This window comes from Geotrypetes seraphini, chromosome 4, assembly GCF_902459505.1.
Source record: "Geotrypetes seraphini chromosome 4, aGeoSer1.1, whole genome shotgun sequence".
Taxonomy (NCBI): domain Eukaryota; kingdom Metazoa; phylum Chordata; class Amphibia; order Gymnophiona; family Dermophiidae; genus Geotrypetes; species Geotrypetes seraphini.
In genome coordinates, this window is record NC_047087.1 from 274,631,579 (window position 1) to 274,657,129 (window position 25,551).

At 45.0% G+C, this 25,551-nt stretch overlaps 1 protein-coding gene across 2 annotated transcripts in view; it reads right to left on the reverse strand.

The window, feature by feature from the left end:
* LOC117359188 (proliferation marker protein Ki-67-like) overlaps positions 1–18,786 on the reverse strand; it is a 244,544-nt gene extending 225,758 nt beyond the window's left edge. For both annotated transcript variants that reach the window (XM_033941515.1, XM_033941514.1), the window contains exon 1: positions 18,597–18,786. The gene's annotated coding sequence lies outside the window, so the exon portion shown is untranslated. The remainder of the gene's footprint in view (positions 1–18,596) is intronic.
* Positions 18,787–25,551: the final 6,765 nt, after the last annotated feature.

Genomic DNA, 25,551 nt, shown 5'->3' on the forward strand with positions numbered 1-25,551 from the left:
TGGAATTTTTAAATCTTATAGAGGGTCCAAAACTTCCTGATCATATAAAACAAAGTTTAGAAAAGCCTATATCATTAAAAGAATTAGAAACAGCATTGAAGTCTCTTAGAGTTGGATCCGCTCCAGGTGGGGGATGGTTTTACAGTAGAATTTTATAAAGCTTTTCAAAAACTTTTATTACCCCAATTATTAAATTTATATGAGTTTCAACTAAACAAAGGTTGTATTACAGGTACTATGGCAGAATCTTTGACTATTGTTTTGCCAAAGCCAAATAAAGATCCTACATTGGTATCAAGCTACAGGCCTATATCTTTAATTAATGTAGATGGAGGGACTTTGACACCCCTGGCATAGGATGAAGTTAAGAGGTGTTAGGCTCAGGAGAAATCTAAGAAAATACTTTTTTACAGAAATGCTGATAGATGCGTGGAACAGTCTCCTGGAAAAAAGTGGTGGAGACAGAGGACTGTGTCTGAATTAAAAGAAAGTGTGGAATAGGCCGTGGGATCTCTTAGAGAGAGGAAGAGGTAAGGGTTACTGCGGAATGGGCAGACTGGAATGGACTTTTGGGCCCTGATTCTGCAAAGTGCTCCCGATTGTAGGCAGCTGTAGGCGTCCCTACAGCTGTCTAATCAGCCAATCGGAGGCACTTTTTTCTAAAAAAAAAAAAAAATGCCTCCCCCAGGCAGGCCGCCTATATTGAAGGTGCCTCCAGGGAGCCCAGAGAGGCCCCGCAAGCCCGCCTAAGCTCGCCTAAGACTAGGAGGTAGCCCTTAAGCAACACCTAGTCGGCCCTACGGTCTCCCTAGCAGAATGGGAGACGCTTTACAATGTAGGCTAGCAAAATGCTGGCCTACATGGTATGTAGACGCGGCCCACTATACCTAATCGCGGCAAGGATCTCCCTGCCGTGATTAGTATGCAGCCGCGGCTATGGCCGCAAGTCTCCCCTCCCCGAGTGACTCAGGAGGGTGCGCAACCCCTTCCTGTCGACAGCAACCTGACCCCCCGGAAGATAGTGGCAGGAGGATACCCAACCCCTCCTGCCGGACCCCCCCAATGGCCCTCCCGATGATCAAGGCAGGAGGTTACCGAACCCCCTCCTACAAGCCCCCTCACCCCGGAACCCCCCCTTGGGCTTACCTGCAAGTTGGACCGGAAGGCTCCTGCACGTCCGGCCAGCATGCCCGCCTCCTTCCAAATGAGGCGGGCCCACCCCTCCCCTGCCCAACCCACAGGATCCTAGGGCCTGTTTGGTCCAGGTGCCTAAGGCCCCTCCCACTATAGGAGGGGCCTTAGGCGCTTGGGATCCGTTACTAACGATTGAAGTTCACTTAATCTTCGAGCAGAAGTTAGGGACAAGAGAAAAACTAGGTATTTTAAATGAACCATAGACATTGGTTCAAAAGGAGGCTTCATCAATTTAGCAAGAACCAAATTAAGGTCCCAAACCACTGAAGGTGACTTAAGAGGTGGGTTGACATTGAAAAGACCTTACATAAATCTGGAAATTAATGGATGAGCAGAGAGAGATTTTCCATCCACTGGTTGATGAAAAGCATTGATAGCACTGAGATGGACTTGAATGGAAGTAGATTTGAGGTCAAAGTCAGAGAAGTGAAGCAGATAATCCAGTATTGAGGAGACAAAGATGGATTTCAGATTCTGCTGATGCAGGGTACACCAAGAAGAAAAACTTGACAGTTTTCTGGAAGCTTCCGAGAAGAGGTGAACAGGCTGAGAAAAATGGAGATTAGGTGAGCTCAGCCCGATAGGTACCAAGCTGTTAGGTGTAAAGACTGAAGTTTGTGATGCATAAGAGATCCTTGACACTGTGTTAGAAGAGAAGGAAAAATTGGAAGAGTTATTGGCTCCATGGAACTGAGTTGAAGGAGAAAGGAGAACCCAGGCTGTCTGGACCATCGAGGAGCTATAAGAATCATGGTGGCCGATTCCTGTTTGAGTTTGACAAGTTTGTTGAGGACCAGAGGAATGGGAGGAAATGCATAGAAAAACTGATGTGTCCAATCCAGTAGGAAAGTGTCCGCGTCCAGGTGATGAGTCGAATACTGTCTGGAGAAGAAGTGGGGCAACTTGTGATTATGGGGAGATGCAAACAGGTCAATGTGAGGCATTCCCCATTAAGAAAAAATCTGATGAAGAACAGGAGAGTTGATTGTCCATTCATGAGGTTGAAGAACTCTGCTGAGTTTGTCTGCTAATGAATTCTGCTTTCCTTGAATATAGATTGCTTTGAGAAAAATGTTCCAAGCAATCGCCCAGTACCAAATCTTCTGGGCCTCCTGACAAAGAAGAGAGCCTATTCCTCCTTGTTTGTTTAAATATTACATGGCCACTTGATTGTTCATGCGGAGTAGAAGGACATGACCTGAGACTAAATGCTGAAAAGTCTTGAGAGCATTGAAAATCACTCTGAGTTCCAGTAGATTGATATGATGGTGCTGGTCCTGGGAAGACTAATGACCTTAAATGTAAAACCCTTCCATATGAGTCCCCCAAGCATAAGTGGATAAGTCCATGGTGAGAACCTTCAGATGTGGAGGTGAATGGAATAGCAGTCCTCTAGAAAGATTGGAAGAGCTCATCCACCACTGTAGCGATCGTCAAAGAGACAACGTGACTGTAATGTGCTGCAAAAGAGGATCGAGGGCTTGAGACCACAGAGATGCCAGAGACCATTGAGGCGTCCGGAGGTGAAGCCTTGCAAATGGAGTTACCATGGAGGCCATGTGTCCCAGGATGACCATCATTTGCCTGGCTGAAATGGGACGGGAGTTAAGAAATTTGCTGGCAGAGCTGAATCAAAGCATCTTGCTGCTGCTGGGGAAGAAACGCCCTGAGCTGAATAATGTCCAATTGTGCTCCTATGAACTGGAGCGTTTGAGAGGGCAAAGTTGTGACTTGGGAAAATTGATCTCGAAGCCCAAATGTTGATGGACGAGTATCGTTCGATGGGTCGCTAAAAGGAGAAAAAATATCCTTGATGAACCAATCGTCCAAGTAGGGAAAAACTTGAAGATCCTGAGAGTACAAGGCTGCTGCAACTACCACCAGGCACCCTGGGAGAGGATGCCAGGCCAAAAGGTAAAACCTTACATTGATAATGATAGTGTGCCACCTGAAACCTGAGAAACTTCCTGTAAGCTGGATGGATAGAATGTGAGTGTAGCCCTCTTTGAGGTCCAGAAAGCATAGCCAATTGTTGCGATCCAAAAGAGGATATAAAGTCGCTAGGGACATCTGAAACTTTTCCTCGACTAGAAATTTGTTGAGGCCTCTGAGATCCAAGATCAGTCGCTGACCTCCCGTCTTCTTTAGGACAAGAAAATAGCAGGAGTAAAATCCTCGGTTCTTCTGTGCTGAGGGTATATTCTCGATGGCATTGAGAAGGAGAAAATAATCTATTTCCTGAAGAAGAAGAGATGTCTGATAAGGGTTTGAAGAAGACTCTCTTGGAGGATCATCTGGAAGAACAGTGATGAAATGAAGAGAGTACCTCTCCTGAATGATCCTTAGAACCCAGAAGTCTATGGTCATCAACTCCCATCGCTGAAAATAGAGTTGAAAACAACCTCTGATTGGCTGTGGGAGGGAGTGAAACAAAGGAACAGTGGCTATGCTCTCTAGAAGCCCATCAAAAAGACTAAGTGAACCTCAGAGGAGCTGCTGGTTGAGATTATGGGGTACATTGTGCTGTTTCTTCTGCTGCGGTCTAACAGGAGCAGAAGGTTTAGTTGAAAATTGTCTCTGATAAGAACAGGAAGGTTTAAAAGACTTTATAGTAGCTGGTCTTGTTTTGGATTTGACCAAAGCATTCCAATGTTTCTCATAGTCAGTGAGATTTTGGGTGGCATTTTCAATAGAGTCCCCAAAATGTTCTTCCCCCAAATATGGGATATTAGCCAATCTGTCCTGGAGATTAGTATTGGAGAATGACATGAGGAAAAAAATCTGTCCCCGTCACTGCCCCATCACCGGACCACCGTCCCCTTCACCGACCCGTCCCCGCCATCCCCTTCACCGGAAGTTACGTTAGAGGAGAAGCTTCCGCCCACACACACGTGACTGCAGGCAGAGGCAGGCTTTACCGGCTTCAGTAAGTTTCTTTTCTAAAGAGCTGCGAAGGTAAGGGGGAGGGAGATAGATTTGGCCATAGGTAGGTAGGGAGCCGCATGCGATCTTTGACAGCATGCCTTCCCTCCCTTAAAAGCGGGGCAAGGCCATTCACCGCTCCATGGGGTGGTGGATGGCCTTGTCCCTGTGCCCACAGTGAGCACTACCCCCCCCACACCGTTTCGGCGGGTTGCCACGGGTAATTGCTATCATGTCATTCTCTAATTAGTATCAATATCTGCCACTTGAAACCAGGCTAAGCATCTCATGGCTACAGATATGGCAGAGGCCCTGGAAATTCAAAAGTATCGTAAGCAGTTAGGACCATATACTTCCATAGTTGAGTGAGAGTGTGAATAATGGACTGAAACTCCTTCAGATGTTTAGTAAGAAGATATTTCTTAAAAGAAGGAAATTTCTTTAGAAGATGTTTCATGTAACAGGAAAAATAGAAATTGTAATTAATGACCATGTTTGCCAACAGGGAATTCTGGTTTAAACTCTGGCTGGATTAGACTTCTTTAAAGTAGATTTCATCACTAAAGATTGGTGCTGAAGCTGTTGCTTGTCAAAACCTGGAATACAGAAGATTTTGTAAAGAGAGTCCAACTTTCTGGGAGCCGCAGGTATAGTGAGAAAAAACTCCCAGTTCTTATGAAGAGTCTCTTTAAGGATTCCATGCAATGGGAGTTTTAAGAGCTCTTTAGGAGGCTGATCATAATGTAGCATCTCTAAAAATTCAGCACTATATGCAGAATCAGCCTCAAGTTTGACAGAGAGATATTTACCCAATTGTCTAATAAATTTGGTGGCAGAGAGTCTCTCAGTGGGAGATTTCACTCTAGGAGGAGACCGGCATGGAGACATTGCCTCAGACGTGTCACAAACCTCAGTAGAGGAAATGTAGAAGTCAGCATCTGAATCAAACTGAAGATGCGAACTTCTCCATACAGTTGTGAAGGAAAAATTATGTTCTTACCTGTTAATTTTCTTTCCCTTAGACGCAGCAGATGAATCCAGAGACCAATGGGATAGTCCACATCTACCAGCAGGCGGAGATAGAGAAACTGATTAACAGGTGGTCCTATTGGCTGGCACTCCTCCTGTTTATCTCCTCCAAGTATAGCTCCTTGCCCAAGCATCCGTAACCATCAATAGGCATAGCATGTAAAAAACTTCTTTCGCATAACAAATCTCAAAATGCAATAATACAGAAAACAACCTGCCATAATAACAAACTGCGAAAATTGCAAAAGAAAAAACCGAGAGACATTATCCAGAAAGGGTGGGGCTCCAGATTCATCTGCTGCGTCTAAAGGAAAGAAAATTAACAGATAAGAACATAATTTTTCCTTCCCTAGCAACAGCAGCAGATGAATCTAGAGACCAATGGGATGTAGCAAAGCAATCCTCAATCTGGGTGGGAAGCAAACGCCGCCTCCGCAACAACCGAAGCACAAAACGCCCCTACCGCATGCGCCCCCACATCCAAGCAGAAATGCGGAGAGAAAGCACTCTCGGAAGACCAATCAGCCGCGAGACCAATCTCCTCCAAGGAAAAACCTCTGGGCCGAGCCGAAGAAGTAGCCATCGCTCCGGCGGAATGGTCATGAAGTTCTTTCGCCAACCGCTTCCTTGCCAGCAAGCAAGCATAAAGAATGTCCTCCTGGACCCATCGAGCGATGGAGGCTTCGGATGCTGCCATACGTTTGAAGCGTCCCTTGAAGAATATAAAAAGGAAAAGTGAGCGTGACATAAAAGAAAGGATGACACCCCCCTAGAAAGAAACAGTGGTACCATCCAAACCGATACCCCATATTTCGGAAATCAGAAATAGGAATCCCCGTTGAACAAGGCCTGCAACATAGAAAACTGCAGAGCTGAAGCCAGGGCCACAAGAAACCCCATGCTCAACAGCACAGCCCTTTAGAGACCCAAAAGACAAGGATGAAATGAAGCCTTCGGTAAACTGAGAAGAAGTACGTGAAGATTGTACTCCAAACCGGGTTTTCCAAGAGGTGCATGAATATACCGCACTCTGTTTAGGAACTGAACTACATGAAGCTGAGAAGTAAGCGAAGAGCAATATACCTAGCCCTTGTAACAAGCCAAGAATGGCACTAGAAGCTGAAGGGAATTGAACGCTAAGCCCTTGGCAATACACTTGTGCCAAAAAGGAACTCTGGAGTGGTTCAAATGTTAAGAAGCACCCAAGAAAGGAAAAACCTCCAAAAGGAAGCAGAAGCCACAGGAGAAGACATCCATAGCACCTGGATAAGAGAAGAAACAACCTGCTTCGCATAACCCCTACACGTCAGCCAAGACTTTTCAAAAAGCTAGGTCATAATACTAAAGTAGTACAAATATCCATGTTGATCGGACCCCAGGCGAGCAAAGCCGGAGATACCAGGAAACTTCTTAGTCCAGCTGTTGAAAGACTCATCAAATCCGCACAGTAAGGATGGCGCCGCCAATCCAGAGATTCTACAAATACAGTGCCCGGCAAGCGAGCTCGAGATGGCAAATCCAAACCATCATCAGCCAAAGGAAGACACTGAAAAAAGAGAAGGCAGAGGCGACAGAGCCACGCAGCAACCCCCTCTAACTCCCAATCCCTGGGCCCGCCGAAGAAGCTAGGAAGCTTAGAAGTGAGAGACGAGGCCGTGAGGTCTAGGTCCAGGAGATCTCATGTCCATAAAAAGAGCTAGAACGGCAGAGCCACAAATCTCAAAATCCAGGATGCAGAAGATAACACTATTACTAACATGCACACTCTCCAGAGCGTACACAGCGCTGTACACTGTAACATACCAGAAATGGGCCATGCTCAGATTCCGCGGATAGAAAGTCTATCCAAACTCTTATCCTGATCCATAAAAGGATCTGCCAACAGAAGATGAAGATGAGAGTCCACCCATTGAAGCAGAACAACTTCACCTGCCAACAGAGTACAACACCTACTGTCCAAGCTGTAGAGAAATACCCCCATCCTAATACTGACCAAAAGGACCCTCAGCGGCATTCCAGAAGAATGATCTGAAGCTCCAGAAAGGTAGCCTGACCCTGCTCAAGAATAGAAGAATGAACAAGTACTAAGTCGCCTCTGAAGACCAGACTCCTGGAGCTGAGGATGGAAGCCACCGAGCCCCCCAACCCAACAGCCCGGGATGGGCGGTGGTCATGAGCTAGGCCAGCAAAGACCGAGGCATACCTGGAAAAGAGAAATCGTGCTGAGTCACCAAATCAGACAGAGCGATGCAGGAGGAGCATACCAAATAATTAGAGCCCTGAGATACCGGGAACCACCGGAACAAAAGCGACTGCTGTAGCGTAAGAAGGGGAAAGCAAGCCGAAGTTCCCAATGAGTCAGCAATATGGATCCTAGAAACTACAGAATCCCATACTCATGGTCATGGTAAGCGAAGAAGAATGCAAATCTGAGACCGAGACCCCACGCCCAAGTCTCCGGAAAGAAACACATGTCTCTCCTATATACATAAAAACATCACTCCGATATACATATCAATAGTACAGGAGAAAAGAGCGCTGCAAATTCGACGATGCACGTGTAAAGAACTGAGGAAAAGATACCACCCTTTTTGTGTCAGACAAATGACCCGACTGGAAGTCGTCCGAATCAAACAGACAGTCAAGAAGAAATTAGAGGAATCGCCTGGTAGCACCAAAACGGTACCACCACCCACCTCATCTAAAACGTACGTGAAGCCTCGGGTAGGTGAAATGGCATGTGCCAAAACCGAAAGCGCTGCTCCAAGAGAGGCAGGCAAACCTAGTGCCGATGCGGAGTCCATAGAGAAAATGTAAATATACTCCCAGGATGACTGCAGAAATGTGTAACCCTGAGAAACTAATTCAGCAGAATGGGATCCAGCCTGCCCAATGCCCCTGTCTTGGCCACCATGCAGTAAGTGGTTCCCCAAGAACTACAAGAACCGTCCTGAGGACCAGTAACACTTCAAAGAGAAACACAAAACATAGAGACTCCATGAACGAACAGGAGACCTGAGGAGGAGGCAAAGGTGCAAGCATCCTGAAAAATGTTCACAGCCCCCGACCCGACAGTCTAGCGACTACTCCCTCATGAGAAAGCCTGACGAGGCCTTGGAAGAAGTCAAGATCCCTCAGAATGAAGTGCAAAAGACAGTAAACGGCAGGATGAGCACTGGAGGAACTTTAAGAAGAAAGAAATTCTCCTAGGAAAAAAATCAAGGTTCGTAATGTAACCCATGAAAACAGTACTAACTCCATGCAACGTGAGCGAAATACGTATGGCCTTTAAAGGGAATACGTACTAGATGCAATCAAGATGCTGTATCTACCGCCCTTTGAAAAACAACAGCATCCTAACAGGTATCAGACAAAAGCGTTGTGACCTGCCCATATGACAGCTCCCTGTCTACGAGAAAGCTGACAGAGCTGACAGCGGAAGAAATGATCCCCACAAAGTGCAGCAGCGGTCAAAAAACGAGCTGGAGGACAAACACAATTTCAGCAAAGAAGAAAGGAACACTCCTGAAACACAACAATACTCGCAATGTAGCAATGACCAAGACGGAAGACTGAAAAATAATAGGAAACTGCAGCAGCCTGCAGTAACTTAAATTGCATGCAAGGTGCTCCAAAAACCAACCGCCCCCAAAGGGCAACCTGGTTTGGGTGGTTTTTTGTTTTGTTTTTTTCACAGTAACCAAGGCTGCTCATGCCCCTAGAACCGCACCATAGGGACAGAAAGCAGTTCCGCAGCACTACTAGACAGACTGCGCTCCCAAACTGCACCCCAACAGATAAACTTAACAGCAGAACCGGAAATAATGCTATAACGCAACCACACACACAAAGCACTGCACAGGGAAGCGAAAAGAAAACATTCAAGTATGCTTATGCTCTCTTTAGGGAGATCCTAAGAGAAAGAAAGAAAGAGAAACCCCCACCAAGTACCAGGGAATCTCTAGCTGCAAACAGCATCCTGCAGCAATGCACCTTCTGGCCACCCTGTACAGAGAAAAGCTAAAATGGGCAGAGGAGCAGAAACTGAAATCTCCCTCCAATATGCTCCCCGGCCTAAGATGCATGGCCACCCAGTAACTAGAAGTGCAGCAAATAAACACTCACCAAGGCCCCAAGCGCTGCATCACATCCAATTGGGCTGCACCACCTCTACGTGCGAAACTCAAACACTAGGGAGGCCTTGTGAAAGAAGAGACTACACACTGCAGCGCAGCTGATAACGGAGGATCGTAAGCGCGTTCTGCGCTCACCCGGGAAAAGCAACCGGGAGGCCGCGGCACCCGCTCAAAGCAGCCAGGGGAAAACACAGGCGACCCGCTGTGGCGCCGTCGACAATGGAGGATTACAAGCGCGCTTCACCCGAGCGCAGGAAAACTAATCCTCTCAACTGTTGGAAAATTACATATCCGGCGGAGCTTCCCCAGCAGAAGAAAACACGCTTGCGCATGACTTCTGCAAGCTGAAAACCCTTCTTTTTTTTTTTTTTCAGAGCCAATGTGAGAGCCGCAACTGCCGCAAAGCCACTGCCCGTGGAACCAACCAGCGAGAGCGCCTTCCGCGAGCGGGAACAGCCTAGGTCCTCCGACCCCATTCCTTTTCCAACTTAGAGGTGCCTCCACCTGCGCCAAGGAAAAAGTGTTTTCCCCTAGCACGCGGCAATAGCCACACACTCGGAGGGTCCCGAGCTACTGTAAATTTCCGGTCCAAAAATAGCTCGGAGTTCACCAGCACCCGAACACAGCCTCACCACCGCAACTGCTCACAAGCCCCAGCGCGCCAAATTAAAATATCACCGCACAGGACACCAAATGTCCCTAACCAACACGCATCCACGACGGAAGCATCCCCAAACCAAAAGAAGCATACTCACAAACAGTGGTCAGGGCCCGTAAGTGCTGGTAGATGCCGGTAAAAGCACCATGAGGACAGAAAAACCATTCAGAAACTGTGGAGTCCCTTTTTTTTTTTTTTAAGGGAAAGAAGAAAAATAGGGACTCAGTCAAACCCTCTATCATCGGAGGGAGGGGGAGGCAGGAACCTGGGAGGGCCCAGGTGTAACCCCTAAAGCCGGCACCAATCAGCCGGACACCCCTGTCTCACTGAAGAGGAAACCTCAACAGGAGAAATAGCACTGATAACTCACTGAAGAGAAAACCTCAACAGGAGTAATAAGATTTCAGTCATTGCCAGAATCCAGGAGCTAGTTGAATAGCGAACTTCCCCTGCTGGGAGATAGAGCATACTGGATAAACAGGAGGAGTGCCAGCCAATAGGACCACCTGTTAATCAATTTCTCTATCTCCGCCTGCTGGTAGATGTGGGCTATCCCATTGGTCTCTGGATTCATCTGCTGCTGTTGCTAGGGAAGATGAATTGTTTGCACCGATACCCATCAGATGATGAAGTCGAAGCTGAAGTTGGGGACTGTGGAAGTTTAGAAGCATGGTCAGGAGGATGCTTCTTTTTGGACGAAGTCAGTGTGGAAGACTTGGTATGTTTAGAAGCATGATGAGAAGAGTGATGTTTCTTACATGGGATCAGTGTTAGAGACCTGTGACATTGGGAAGCATCTGCAAGAGAATGGTGTTTCCTCTTGGAAGAACATTTGTTGGAATGAGAAGGCGATGATCGACGATGCCTTGATGAACTTGAATGACAAGAAGATGCTGTGCAGTATTGATGAGATGATCGGTGTTAAGAGGTGCTTTGATGAGGTACCGAAGAGCCAGACCTCACAGAGTCATGCTCAGGCTGAGCCGGTACCAGAGCAGTCAGTGCAGAGGTCATAAGGTGAAACATGTCACCAAATTCTAAGTTGATAAAACGCATCCAGCTTTTCCCAAAAAGACAGCACCGGTACTATCAGCTTTTCTGCCGGTACCAAAGGTGCCTCAGCTCAAAGGTAACTCCGATGGAAAAGAAGCGAGTCTTAAGAGAGGTTATCACTTGGCCGGCATGATTGGACTCAATGCCATAGTGGCCTGCAACACGGACCGGGAAGCTGATGGCTTCTTAACAGGCTTACCAGAGGGAGCGATGTCCTCTGACACCGGTGTTGGTTTTGATGGCTGGGAAGTTTTATCGATGTTCATGCTGGTGCCAAATAACTTTTCCTGCTTTAATTTGTGGCTTTTGATGGTATGATTCTGAAGCAATGAATAACATGCACAGGACTCAACATGATGTTCCAGGCCCAGGCACTACAGACACCAACAATGTGGGTCGGTGAGAGATATGGGCTACTGACACCTTCTACACTTCTTATAACCCATCAATGGATGGGACATCGATGGGAAGAGCACCTCAGGCAAATCAAACTCAATGACTGAGATGGACAAGTGACACTCTGCTCTCTAGACTAGCCCACAGTTTCTTCCTTGTTCCTCTTCCTCCTTCCACTGTTATGACTCCCTTACTCCCCTCCTACTGGTATTAATGATCCCCAATCTCTCCCCAAGTCACTGAATCCCTTAATACCTCACCACTCACTCTTTAAACCCATTGCCGCTCCCTTCCTCTTATCCTCTTCTTCACTCTAAAGATCCAACACTTTCTCCCTCTCATTCGATCATCCAGTCTCTTCCTGCTTGAACTTCACCCACGTCACAGCAACAGGTGCCCCCTCACTTCTCCTACCCTCACCCATACCACTTTCACCTCCTCTAGCTCTCTGCCTGCAAGAGGAAAAAAATAACCCCCGCTTTATTATTTTTTTAAAGAAAGAAAAAAGGGAGAAAAGAAAATACATGAGAGCGGGAAGGCACAGTGGCGTACCAAGGGGGGGCGGTACACCCCGGGTGCAAGGCCCGAGGGGGGTGTACAGCTGGCCACTTACCGGGGAATAGGCTGCCACCGGGGAAAGGCTGCCATTGCCGTCATCAGAAAGAAGCCGGCGCCGAATTCTCCCTCCCTGCTTCTCTTCCCCGAGCCGAGCAACTCTAGCCATCCGACGTCAATTCTGACGTCGGAGAGGACGTTCTGGGCCAGCCAATCGCTGCCTGGCTGGCCCGGAACGTCCTCTCCAAAGTTAGAATTGACGTCGGGCAGCCAGAGTTGGTCGGCCCGCAGGAAAAGGAGGGCGAATTCGGCGCCGGCCTGTTTCCGATGGCCAGTGGCAGCCTTTCCCCGGCGGTGGTGGCAGCATGGTGGTGGTAGCAGCGGTGGCATGGGAGAGGGAAGGGAGAAAGAAAGAAAGGGGGGGGAGCCAGAAAGAAAGCAAGGGGGGGACAGGGATCCAGAAAGAAAGAAAGGGGGCAGGGTGAAAGAAAGAAAGAAAAAAATGGGGTATGGGGAAAGAGAGAGAAAGACAGACAGAGAAAGAAAGGGGGCATGGAGAGAGAAAGAAAGAAGGGGACAGAATGAAACAAAGAAAAAGTTGGGGGAGGGAATGAGGTCTGGAGGAGAGGAAGCATACAGGAGGCTGAAAGAAGGGAAGAAATATTGGATGCACAGTCAGAAGAATAAAGTGCAACCAGAGACTGATGAAATTACCAAACAAAGGTAGGAACAATGATTTTATTTTCAATTTAGTGATCAAAATGTGTCCGTTTTGAGAATTTCTATATGCTGTCTATATTTTGCACTATGGACCCCTTATACTAAACCGCAATAGCAATTTTTAGCGCAGGGAGCGTCGAGAGCAGCGTGGGGCATTCAGCGCAGCTCCTTGCGCTAAAAAACGCTATCGCGGTTTAATAAAAAGGAAGGGGGTATATTTGTCTATTTTTGTATAGTTGTCACTGAGGTGACATTGCATAAAGTCATCTGCCTTGACCTCTTTGAAAACCCGCGGAATATAAATGATAATTAACATTTTCTCTGCGTACAATGTGCTTTGTGTTTTTAAAATTTTATTGTTGGTAGATCATTTTGACTTGGCCACGAAGGTAACGGGGAGGGAGGGAGGGGAGTTGCTGAAAGACATCTAGTAATCCTTGCAGGCTTGACTGCAAGGAATTATCTTTGTAAAATCATGTTTGTTATGTGACTGGCATTATTTAGACTTTAATTTCTATGAATGAATAGAATGAAAATAATATAAAATTACTTGCTTGTTTTTATGTGCGTGCGCTGAAGGAAAGTAGAGAAAGAGTGGGCTGAGGACGCTGAAGGGAAATGGGGAAGAGAGAGTGGGGAGAAGACGCTGATTTATAAATTGACAATTGTACAGAATATTGTTTCTTTTTATACTTTAATATAAGTTCAATATAAAACAATTCAAGGCTTGTGTGGATGGAATCAGGTGGTTTGTGGGGATGAGGACCGAGCTTACGGGGATTAGTCCAATAAAATGGTATTTTCTTATTTCTCATTATTTGTTTTATTTTTATTTGTTAATTTGTAAAGTGGTGATTGTTATGTATCAGTTTTTCAAATTTACATCTACTGTCTTTATATTTTGCACAGTATTAGAGGACATGTATTACTGTTTTTGTGGGGTTGTGGTGTTGCATTGTATGCAGAGTCTGGTTTCTTGGCAGTTCAGTTTAACTTTTGTCTACATATTTCTATTTTTAGTTTGTGATTATTCCATATTGGGCAAAGGTGTATCTGTCTGTGTGTATGAAAGGGACATGGCTTTCTGATAGCATCGACTGTACTGGATCAATTGACTGTGCAGGATCTGGTTTGTTTAGTTTTACAATGTATGTGTTGGTGTTCTAGTGCTCACTGCAGTGTTTAAGATGCTGCCTTTTCCTAGGTACACTCTTGTTGTTCAATATGTAGATTGTTACTAAAAATCATATTTTTCATATAGATGTGGGGGAGTGTCAAAAAATGATGGGCCCCAGGTGTCACATATGCTAGGTACGCCACTGGGAAGGCAACAAGGCAAAATTGAATGACATTCAAAAAATACAACTTAGCTCCGTGGAAAACTAAAAACTGAGGAGTCGCAAACCTAGGTCGGGCAGGAAGGCACTCTCGCAAGTGTGGTGCGGTCAGTCGTGAACTTTTTTAAAATCTTAATGTGGCAATACACTTTTTAAGCTGTCTGTACCAGGGCTCCAAGGATTACGTCACCAACATGCTGCCTGCTTGACTGGGATAATGGATGTTTCCTGTATTATAGGTGGTGAAGGGTGCTGAATCCAGATAGATGCAGCATTTCCTGGGGTCAGAATTGTAGGATCCTGGTACATCCTGACACATCTTGACATTTCATGTGCTATTGATAGGGAAAGAGTGCATGGAATGGATGTTTCCTGCCTTATAGGTGGTTAAGGGTGCTGAATCCAGATAGATGCAGCCCTTCTTAGAGTCAGAATTGCAGGATCCTGGTACATCCTGACACATCCTGTGATTCTGATGGGGAAAGAGTGCATGGAATGGATGTTTTCTGCCTTATAGGTGGAAGAGGGTGCTGAAATCAGATAGATGCAGCCCTTCCTGGGGTCAGAATTGCAGGATTCTGACAGATCCTGCTAGATGCTGGATATCCTGCAAATCCTGCACATCCTGGCATATCCTGTGATTCTGATGGGGAAAGAGTGCATGGAATGGATGTTTTCTGCCTTATAGGTGGTTGAGGGTTCTGAAACCAGATAGATGCTGCCCTTCCTGGGGTCAGAATTTCAATATCCTGGTACGGAATATTGTGCACCTTGCCTTAGCCCTCTATGTTTAAGAGGGCAGTCTGCTCTTACTCCCAGCGTGTTCTGTCAACCAATTTTTGATACTATTTAAAGGAGGCCAGGTGGCACTGCTAGAGCCAGAATGAGAGGGTTGGGGTGTACTCAGGTAGGGTTACCAGATTACCCATTTGGAAATCCGGACCCCCTAGACCAGCGGTCTCAAACACGCGGCCTGCGGGCCGCATGTGGCTCTCCAGGTTTTATTTGCGGCCCGCGGTCTGGAGGCATCATTCTCTTCCTTTTGGAGCAGCAGCCGGCTCGTTTGTTCAAAGCCGCGGGTTGGCGGCTCCTTGCACTATCCACTCCTGCATCGGAAGCCTCTCTGATGTCACAACATCAGAGAGGCTTCAGACGCAGGCACGGATCTCGCAAGGAGCCGCCACCCGCGGCTTTGAACGAACGAGCCGGCCAGACACGCTGCTGCTCCAGTGGCGTACCAAGGTCCACTGTTCTCCCTAGAGTGCGGCTCGCAGCTCGTCTAGAGCAGTGGTGCCCAACCTGCTTCCCTTCCCACTGCTGCCATCGGGGATCAGGTCGGCACCGTGTTCTTTGATCTCCCTGATTCTCTTCCCTGCGGGGCCGACCAACTCTCGCGGCCCGACATCAATTCTGACGTCGAGAGGACGTTCTGGCTAGCTTGACGTCGTGCGGCAAGAGTTGGTTGGACCGGTGCAGAAGAGAAGCAGGGAGATGGCCTGTTCCTGATAGCGATAGCGGCAGCAGCAGCCTATTCCGCGGCGGCGGTGGCATGGGGAGGGCAGGAAGGAAGAAAGAAAGAAAGAAAGAAGATGGGGTGGGGACAGGGAGCCAGAAAAAAAAACAAAAAATGGGGCACGGAGGAAGGAAGAAAGAAGGAGGGGGGACAGGGAACCAGAAACAAAGCAAAAAATGGGGCACGGAATCAGAGAAAGACAGACAGAGAAAGAAAAAGTTGGGGGAGGGAATGAGATCTGGAGGAGAGGGAGCATACAGGAGGCTGAAAGAAGGGGGAAGAAGTATAGGATGCACAGTCAGAAGAATAAAGTGCAACCAGAGACTGATGAAATTACCAAACAAAGGTAGGAAAATGATTTTATTTTCAATTTATTGATTGAAATGTGCCAGTTTTGAGAAAGAAAAGATATTGAACTTTAAATGTGAGTGCTGCAGAAAAAAATAGAGTACTTGGAGGGCCGCAGAAAAAATAGTTAATGTCTTATTAAAGAAATGACAATTTTGCATGAGGTAAAACTCTTTATAGTTTATATATCTCTCCTTTTAACTGTTAAAGGAAAATTTTATAAACTATAAAGAGTTTTACCTCATGCAAAATTGTCATTTCTTTAATAAGACATTAACTATTTTTTCTGCGGCCCTCCAAGTACCTACAAATCCAAAATGTGGCCCCGAAAGGGTTTGAGTTTGAGATCACTGCCCTAGACCCACCCATTCCTGTCCCATCATGTCCCAATCCCGCCACCAATCCCACCCTAACCCTGCCCACACTGCTTGCCGAGTTTTCAAAAGCTATCCGGATCTCCAGACGTTATCAAAAGGAGGGCATTTCTGGGGAAACCTGGATGTCTCATAACCCTACAGTCAGGTATCCCTCAAAGCCACACAAACAGCAAAACCGTGTTGCAGCTGGTGTAATTGCAGGCAGAAGCGTTTTGCACTTCTTTTACAGAATGTCTGAAGTTAATTTACATTCTGGGTTAAAGTTGAAAAACTCATGTCCAAGAAACATGGGGAGAGGACAATAATCTATAGTGCACCTTGGATTCATGTTAATTTTGAACCCAAGCATTTTCTGGTAGAAGACAGATTCCAACTTTTCAACAGTGTCACACTTTAGTCCATCCAGAAGGTGTTGATCTTCTCCTGCTGCAGGTTTAGAAATATTAATGGAAGGAGGAGGAGCTACATCCTGCTGCACTGTTTAAAAGACAGTAACATTAACTTACCTAGGGGAACGTGTGGCACTATGGTTAAATCTACAGCCTCAGCACGCTGAGGTTGTGGATACAAACCCAGGCTGCTCCTTGTGACCCTGGGAAAGTCTCTTAACCCCCCCTCTCCATTGCCCCAGGTACATTAGATTGATTGTGAGCCCCACCAGGACATGCAGGAAAAAATGCTTGAGTACCTGAATAAATTCATGTGAACCAGGGGTGCCCACACTTTTTTGGCTTGCAAGCTACTTTTAAAATAACCAAATCAAAATGATCTACCAACAATAAAATTTAAAAAAAAAACACAAAACACACTGTACACAGAGAAAATGTTAATTATCATTTGAATTTGGATTTTTTTTCAGAGGTCAAGGCAGATGACTTTAAAATATGCAATGTCACCTCAGTAACAACTATACTAAAATAGACAAATATACCCCCTCCCCTTTTACTAAACCACAATAGCGTTTTTTAGCACAGGAAGCTGCACTGAATGCCTTGCGCTGCTCTCGATGCTCATAGGCTCCTTGCGCTAAAAACTGCTATTATGGTTTAGTAAAAGGGGGCCACAATGCAAAATATAGGCAACAGATATAAATTCTCAAAACGGACACATTTTGATCACTAAATTGAAAATAAAATCATTTTTCCTACCTTTGTTTGGTAATTTCATCAGTCTCTGGTTGCACTTTATTCTTCTGTAAAGCCAATATTTCTTTCTTTCTTTCTTTCTCTCTTCCCCTGCCCTTCTCTTTATTTCTGCCTTTCTTTCTCTGTCCCCCTGCCATCGTGCCAATTTCTCCACTTTCCCAATTCTTTTCCTATCCCCACCCCCAAACCACCAACGCGATTTCTCCATGCTGCTTCCCCGAGCCAGGCCTGGCGTTGCCTTTGCGATCTTTTTCTCCCTGCTGCTTCTCCAAGCCAGGCCTGGCGTGTACAAGCGCTGGACCCACAAGATTTCACCTCTGATGTCAATTCTAACGTTGGGGAGGATGTTCCAGGCCAGCCAGGCAGCGATTGGCTGGCCCAGAACTTCTTCTCCAACGTCAGAATTGATGTGAGAGGTGAAGTCTTGTGAGTCCGGCGCTTGTACACACCAGGCCTGGCTTTGAGAAGCAGCAGGGAGAAAAAGATCGCAAAGGCAACACAATTGACTCGCGTTGCCTTTGCAATCTACTGGTCAATTACGATCGACCATTTGGGCACCCCTGATGTAAACCATTCAGAGCTCCCCTGGGTGAACAGTATATAAAATTGAATAAATCTGAATTATTAGTTTCAATAAGGTTGACCAGGTTACTGAAATTCTAAATCCAAAGTATTGCTGTTCTTTTTTTTTCCCCTTTGTGTGATAAGTTATAGCCTATTTTTTACTGCCCCTCTGGTTGTCACTCTGCAGGTAGCCTATTTTACTGCCCCTCTGGCTGTCATTCTGCAGGGAGTCCCCGCGCTGACGTCTTCTTCTCTGCCGGTCCGCTCACACGGGAAGAGAAGAGCGTGTCATAAGGGGCGGGACCAGCACAGAAGGAGAAGACAGCGTTGTAAGGGACTCCAGTAAATGCATAGCAGCAGCTGTGGCAATCAAAAAAAAAGAGGAGGTCTGCTGTTAAGGTGGACCAGGATCCTGGGAAATCCGTGAAATCCTGCAATTTTACCAGGATTTCAATACAAGTCTATGAGGATCCTGGAAATCCTGGTTTTACCCAGACCCCATTTGAAAACACAAATTGGCGAACTGCCAGGTTTGCTCGGAAATGTCACCGTTTTAAAGCAGCCTACACCTACTTAAAAAAAAAAAAAAGAGACACACATCTGTGTAGATACGTATAGAAAAGGGCAAATAACGTTTGATATTTCTTACCCCGATAAACAAGTTTTCGTCAAAGACCAACCCGATCCATTCACAAACGAGCTCATCCGAAACAGGATAATGTTAACCTTTAAATTCCTATTCCATCAACCACGTACGCGAACCATCTCACACCAACTCACCAATCCAACAACGTGTGTGTGCGCGCGCGCGCGCCACTCAACTAACGGACGGCACTTCTTACCATCGGCATACCCTTCCGCTGCTAAAAACAACAGGAAATAAACGCACAAATCAACTTTTGTCGTAACAATAGTTACCTTTTAAAATAAATATATCACTGCGATCCTTATGAGCTAATAATTGGTCTTTATGGAGGTTACAATGAGCTTTGATCGGATTATTTTACTGGCGCATGAACACAACATTTGTTTGTGCATTTTAAAAATAAAGTTCGAAATTCCGCGCGAAGAGGAGCTATTGGTGAGAGCCAGGCACGTGGGAGGAGGGCTTTACTTCCTGAATACTAAACGTAGACGTAGTAAAGCGTAAACGTTAGATTCTATTTTTGTTCCTTTAGCTTAAGGATGTTTTGGGCTTTTGTAGCGATTTTTTTTTTCTTGAATACGCTTTTTTCCCCCGAGAGCTGGGTTTTATTAAAGTAAATGCGGCTGGGAGGGGTAAGGAATTAAGGAGAACTTGTTTTAAAACAAGTTATGTAGAAATGGCGTGATTGAAACGTGTTTACCAATGTGAGTTTGTTGTGGTGCTGTTTCTAGAGACAGCTGTAAGACAATTTTTGTCTCCATTTAAATAATGTCCCCAAAAGGCAAACGCTCACTACAAACATATCGTAAAAGACAGGTTTTGTGTTGCAGTATTAAAATAGCAAAATCATGGTTCCGTTTGTTGTTGACCAAAGCTTTTTTTTAAAAAAAAACAACTTTATACGTTACGAACGTGAGAGAAGAGTGAGAAGTATAAGCTGTCCCTTCTCCATCTTTCTGAATCTCGCATTAAAACAAAATAAGCAAGAACGTGGCCCGTCCACCCATAACAAGTGATAATAATACATCTGCTTTCTAATTCTAGCCCAGCTGAAGGACAGCATAGCCCAGAGCCAAAGTTTCATAGGCAGCAAAATGGGGTGGACCCAACCAATGTTTTATTTAACATAATATCAGCAGAGGGAGAGAGTGTGAGGCTGAGACGGACATTGGGCTAGATTCACTAAGCAAACCGATGGTGTACCGTTTGTGAGCCCTGAAAGACCAGATTTCAATACGGTCCGATTCACTAAGGCCTGTAGCGATCCTATCCCGATCATCCCATGCAAATTAATAAAACCCCATGCAAAATAGCCAAGCGATAGATTCACTAACAATTGCTTGGCTATTTTGAGTCGGGTTTTACTATTGCCAAACCCGACTGCTCAGACCTGTCGGTAATTGAGTTACCGTCAGGTCTGCAGGCTTTTTGACAGGCCTGCCTGTCTTTTTTATTCATTTTTTCCATGGCACAGATATTTTGCGTGTGTTACACATGCAAAATATTGGCCCCATTAAAAAAAAAAAAGTCATAATGCCCCCTCCGCACTGATGCCCCATAAAAGGAAAAAAGTTTTTTAAAAAGTTGCGATGCCCCCCGCGCCGATGCCCCACAAAAGGCAGGAGGGTTGCCAACTACCTCCTGTCATGTTACCCCCCTGATCTTGCCTGTTTCTAAATTAAAAGTCATGCTGCCCATAAACAAACAGCAGGAGGGATGCTAACTCCCTCTTGCCACACACCCCGGACACCCCCTACCCATTCCAAGCCCCCTTGCCACCCCCCTCCCCGTACCTTTAACAGAGCAGGAGGGATGCTCAACTCCTCCTACTCCAGCGACGACTGAGCGCCCCAGTGCATCATGCGATACCAGGGGCGCCTGAGCCAATCTAGGACTTCCGAAGGTTCAGCCCTAAGGAAGTCCATGATTGGCTCAGATGCCCTAGGCCCCAAGGTGTGAGCCTGAGCCAATCAGGGCCTTATGCTTATCCCCGTGCATCACATGATGCAACGGGGTGGGGCCTAAGGCCTCAGAGTCATCGCTGGAGTCATTGGAGCAAGAGAGGTTGAGCATCCCTCCTGCTAAGTTAAAGCTACGGGGAGGGGAGTGGAAAGGGGGCTTGGAATGGGTAGGCGGTGTCTGAGGGGGTGGCAGGAGGGAGTTGGCATCCCTCCTGTAGTTAGTTTATGGGTAGGTGGGTGGGCCGGCCGGCGGCATGACTTAATTTAGAAGCAGGGAGGGATGTGGGTCGGACCCAGCCCGGCCAGACAAGATCAAGGGGGTAATATGGCAGGAGGGAGTTGGCAACCACATACTAGGTGCCTTAAGTGCCTTGGGCCTCACCATCAACCGAAGTCATGTGACCACTGTGCTTCTCTTCAACCTCGTGCTTACACGTTGTCTACTTTCAGTGGAGAGGCTCTTCCAGATGGAATCCACTTCTTCCTTGACTCCGAAGTCGACTTCGACTTCGACCGAGGGTCCACCGGCCTCCACTGCTTCGACTTCGAATCTCATCACCCCTTCCTCGTTTGTCGGCCAGGCCTGTTGGTTGGTCAGGGGAAGGCCACAAATGTAAGGGGACCTGACCGGCTGTGCACACTCCCCCCCCATGGCTGCACCTGGGGTGGACCGCTCCCCCCTTTGGAACGCCACTGCCTTTTCCATACCTGCCCTGCCAGACACAGTCAACCAGAAATCTTCCCAATGTCAGCGCTGACATCTGAGGAAGGGAGGGCTTTGCTTAAGTCCTCCCTCCGATGTCAGCGCAGAATTCGGGGAAGACTTCCTATTGGCTATGTGTGCTGCAGCAGGGCAGGCAGGAAATGGAAGACGAGCCTTGCAGCAGGGCAGGTAGGAAAATCAGATGAGCCTCGCGGCATTGAACCCCGCAGGATCCCCAAAAGCACGAGGGGCGTCCCCACGGGATCCCCGTGCAGCTCTTTAGCTTGGTACCTCTCTCCTGACCTTAATATCAGATCTATCACTAACTCCTCTATTTGCCTTGCCCACTCATTCCGCTGGACACACTATAGACATGATATTCAGCCCAACTTCCACCAGCCATCTCTTTCAAGATTTTCTAACCCATCCTCTCCCTTGGTCTGATCATGTCCTTATAAACTTTCAACTAAATTCACCCACACAACCATTTTCTCTCCATAAAAACACCTACATCACTAGAAATCTCAATAAAATCACCTCTTCTACGATTCAGAACTTCTTTAAAATAAACCTACAAGATTTCACTAATCTTCCAATAGAAGAACAATTTTCTCTTTGGACCACTTCAACAAAATCCTTAATGGACTCCATTGCCCCCCCCCCTCCTCAGGAAAGTATTAAAATCACAACCAAACAGAAAACCATGGTACAATGACCAATTCGCTCTCCTCCATCGACACCTCCGGTCTACAGAGCATAAATGGCAGAAATCTCAATCAAACAATTCTCTCATGTTATACAAGGAAAAAGCTACCCAATATAAAAATGCCATACAACAAGCAAAAAAATAATATTACTCTAAATACATCACCACAACTCACAACTCTTCAGCACTTTTTAGTATAGTTCAATCACTATCCCCCTATTCTAACAAGAAACCTCCCCCATTACCCATACAACCACCTGCTTCTGAGCTTGCCCTCTCCTTCGATAATAAAGTTAAAGAGATCAGATCACATCTCAGTCAATCTATCCACACTCCCCCTCAAGATGTCGACTCTTCTATCTTTTAGTACCTGTAATAACTTTATTCCTCCCTCTCTAGCAAACCTTCAGAAACACTACAATCTACAAATGCATCTAACAATTCAATAGAAAGTATACCCCCCTTAATTCTCAAAAAATTCTTCCCTCTCTTTGGGCCATTTCTTTTGGAAATGGTGACTAACAGTTTGTCTAATAGTTTTGTTCCAAAAGCCTGGAAATCGGCTCTTGTTTACCCAAAAATAAAAAATCCCAACTCAGACCCAACTTCATTATCAAACTTCCGCCCAATTGCTAATCTACCTCTCATCTCTAAAATAACAGAAAAAATCATATACAACCAACTAGCCGATTTCATTGACAAAACCAATGCCTTACACCCCAATCAAACTGGTTTTTGCTCATCTTATTCCACGGAACTATCATTACTAGGACTTCTCTCTACTATATACTATTTCCTGGATCATCGAAAATCTGTTCTCCTTATCTCTCTCGATCTTTCTGCCGCCTTCGACACTGTTGACCACTCTCTCCTCCTCGACCGCCTTAGAGACTGTGGTATTACTGGCCAAGTACTCTCATGGTTCGCCTCATACTTTACCGATCGTTGTTTTAATGTTTACTCAAACAACGAAACTTCTTCACCTATATTTCAAACCTACAGTGTTCCACAGGGTTCTATTCTATCCCCTCTGCTATTTAATATATTCATGCCCCCTCTTCTCACTTTAGCACAATCTATAGATTTCACAATTTTTGCCTACGCAGATGACATCCAAATACTTCACCCTATAGATTCCACAAACATCACCGATATACAAGAAATTAATTCAAAACTAGATAAAATAAGTGATTGGCTCTTTGCTAACAAACTCTCCCTCAACATTAATAAATCTTGTGGTATTCTCTTCTCAACCAATCCTAACGAAACAGTAACAGGAAAAATCTACCTTAAATCTCAGCCTGTAAAAATGGAAACATAAATAAAATTATTAGGGGTCATCATAGCAAAGATTTAACATTTCACGATCATATCAGTTCAGTAGTAAAAACCTGCTTCTACAAACTACGACTTATTCGATCTTTAACATCCATCCTTGAAACCGAAGCAATCACAACCCTAGTTCATTCCCTAGTCATTTCGCACCTTGATTATTGTAATTCTCTTTACAATGGAATTCCTAAAAAGGAAACCCGACGTCTTCAGCTTATCCAAAACACTGCAATAAAACTTATATATAAACTAGGGAAATATGACCACGTCACCCCTCTTTTGAAAGAAGCGCATTGGCTACCCATTACACATCGTATCACTTATAAAACTCTTATTTTGGTCTTTAAAATCAAATCTTCCCATCAACCATCCTTTCTTGACAAACTTCTTATTCCATTTTGCCCATCACGGACCCTTAGATCTGCTGACCAAAATTTACTATCCGTTCCCTCTATAAAGAAATTCTTCTATACTAGAAAAACCAATTTTTCTGTAGTAGCTCCTACTTTATGGAACTCTCTGCCATCCAACTTTGTCAGGAAAAACTTATTGATAAATTTAAGACTAATCTGAAAACCTTATTTCAAGACGCTTTTTATTACTGATAATTCTTCTTTCACCATTCACCTAACCACTTTAATGAAGCGCCCCCCCTTCCTTCTGTTCCTACCCTCCCCTTCCTTCTCACATTCAAAACTGTTGTTTGTTTTTTTTGTTTTGTTTTTTCTTTTTCTTCTTCTTTCTCATCACTTTAATGTAACTTTTCCCCTTCCCTCCTTGTTAACTCCACTTTTATGTCTGTCATTGTCAAATGTCTTTAATGTTCACTCTTCCCTTTACTCTTTCTCTTTTATTAATTTTATAATCTATAAATATAATTTTACCCTGATTTTAACTTTTATTGTAAACCGGCTAGATACTTGTTAATGGTTGGTATATTAAAAACTAATAAACTTGAAACTTGAAACATAACTCCTCTTCAGTTTTCTCAACCTGTAAGAGACATTTTAGAAGCTTCTAGGAAGCCTGCTACTAGACAATGCTATCCCCAAAAATGGACTAGATCGTCTATGTGGTGTTTTTCTCATGATAAGGAACCTCTTTTTTTTAAATCTCTTTTTATTGAAATTTAAACATAATTAAAACATTCAAAATAGAAAATCCATTTTAACAATATATATATCCATAAACATAATAGCTATAAATACATTCTTATGTTATATTAAATCCCTCCCTCCCCCCCTAATATCAAATATATATTAGGATCCAGATCTCTTCATAATTCTATAGATTCAATAAATTCAATTTCTTGGTGATGACAGTCCAAGTTTGTAATGATTGTTGATAATACCCTCGACGTTTAGCTACATAAATTTCCATCTTCCCTATCATTGAGAGTTTCACTCTCCATTCATATTCATCTGGAATCTGGGGCTGTTTCCAATAAGCAGCTATAAGGCATCTGATCGCTGCTAACCCCATACGTAATAAACATATTTGCCATCTAGTCTAAGCAACATTGGGAAGTATTGGGGACCGATACTCCCAATAAGTGGGACAAAAAATTGACTATTGTGGTCCAACAAGGTGTTAATTCAGGATATTCCCACCATATATGTAAAAAATTGCCTTCAGCATTATGACAACGCCAACAGCAATCTGAAATCTGAGGGTACATCTTATGGAGTCTTTCTGGGGTGTAATACCAACGACTCAATACTTTATAAGCATTTTCTTGAATCAGTGCACAGACAGATATTCTCCGTACCTCTACACAGATAGTATCCCATTCTTTAACAGTAGATACACAGTGTAAATCCCTTTCCCAACTTTTTCGATAATTTAATTTAGGAATTTCTCTCCCCTGTAGATATTTATATATAACTGATATAGTTCTAGGCACCTTCTGCAGTATTACCCATAGCTGTTCTAACTGTTCAGTTCCAGCAAACGATATCTTATCCCAACCCTGGGCCACCACATAATGTTTTACTTGTAAATATGCCAAATAATCCCCCTTTTTTACTCCTGGGAGGCATAATAAAGCTTCAAACGAAAGCAAAGTCCCTGTATTTAGGAAATCTCGAAAAATAGACAACTCATTTTGTCCCCATCTTTCAAATACGGGATTAGTTTTACCCACCATAAATTGGGGTTCGTCTCTCAACGAAGCCAGGGTAGAAAATTTTACCCCATGATTGCATTCCTTTCTCAATTTACCCCATATTATAAGTAAGTGTATTATATAGGGATTGT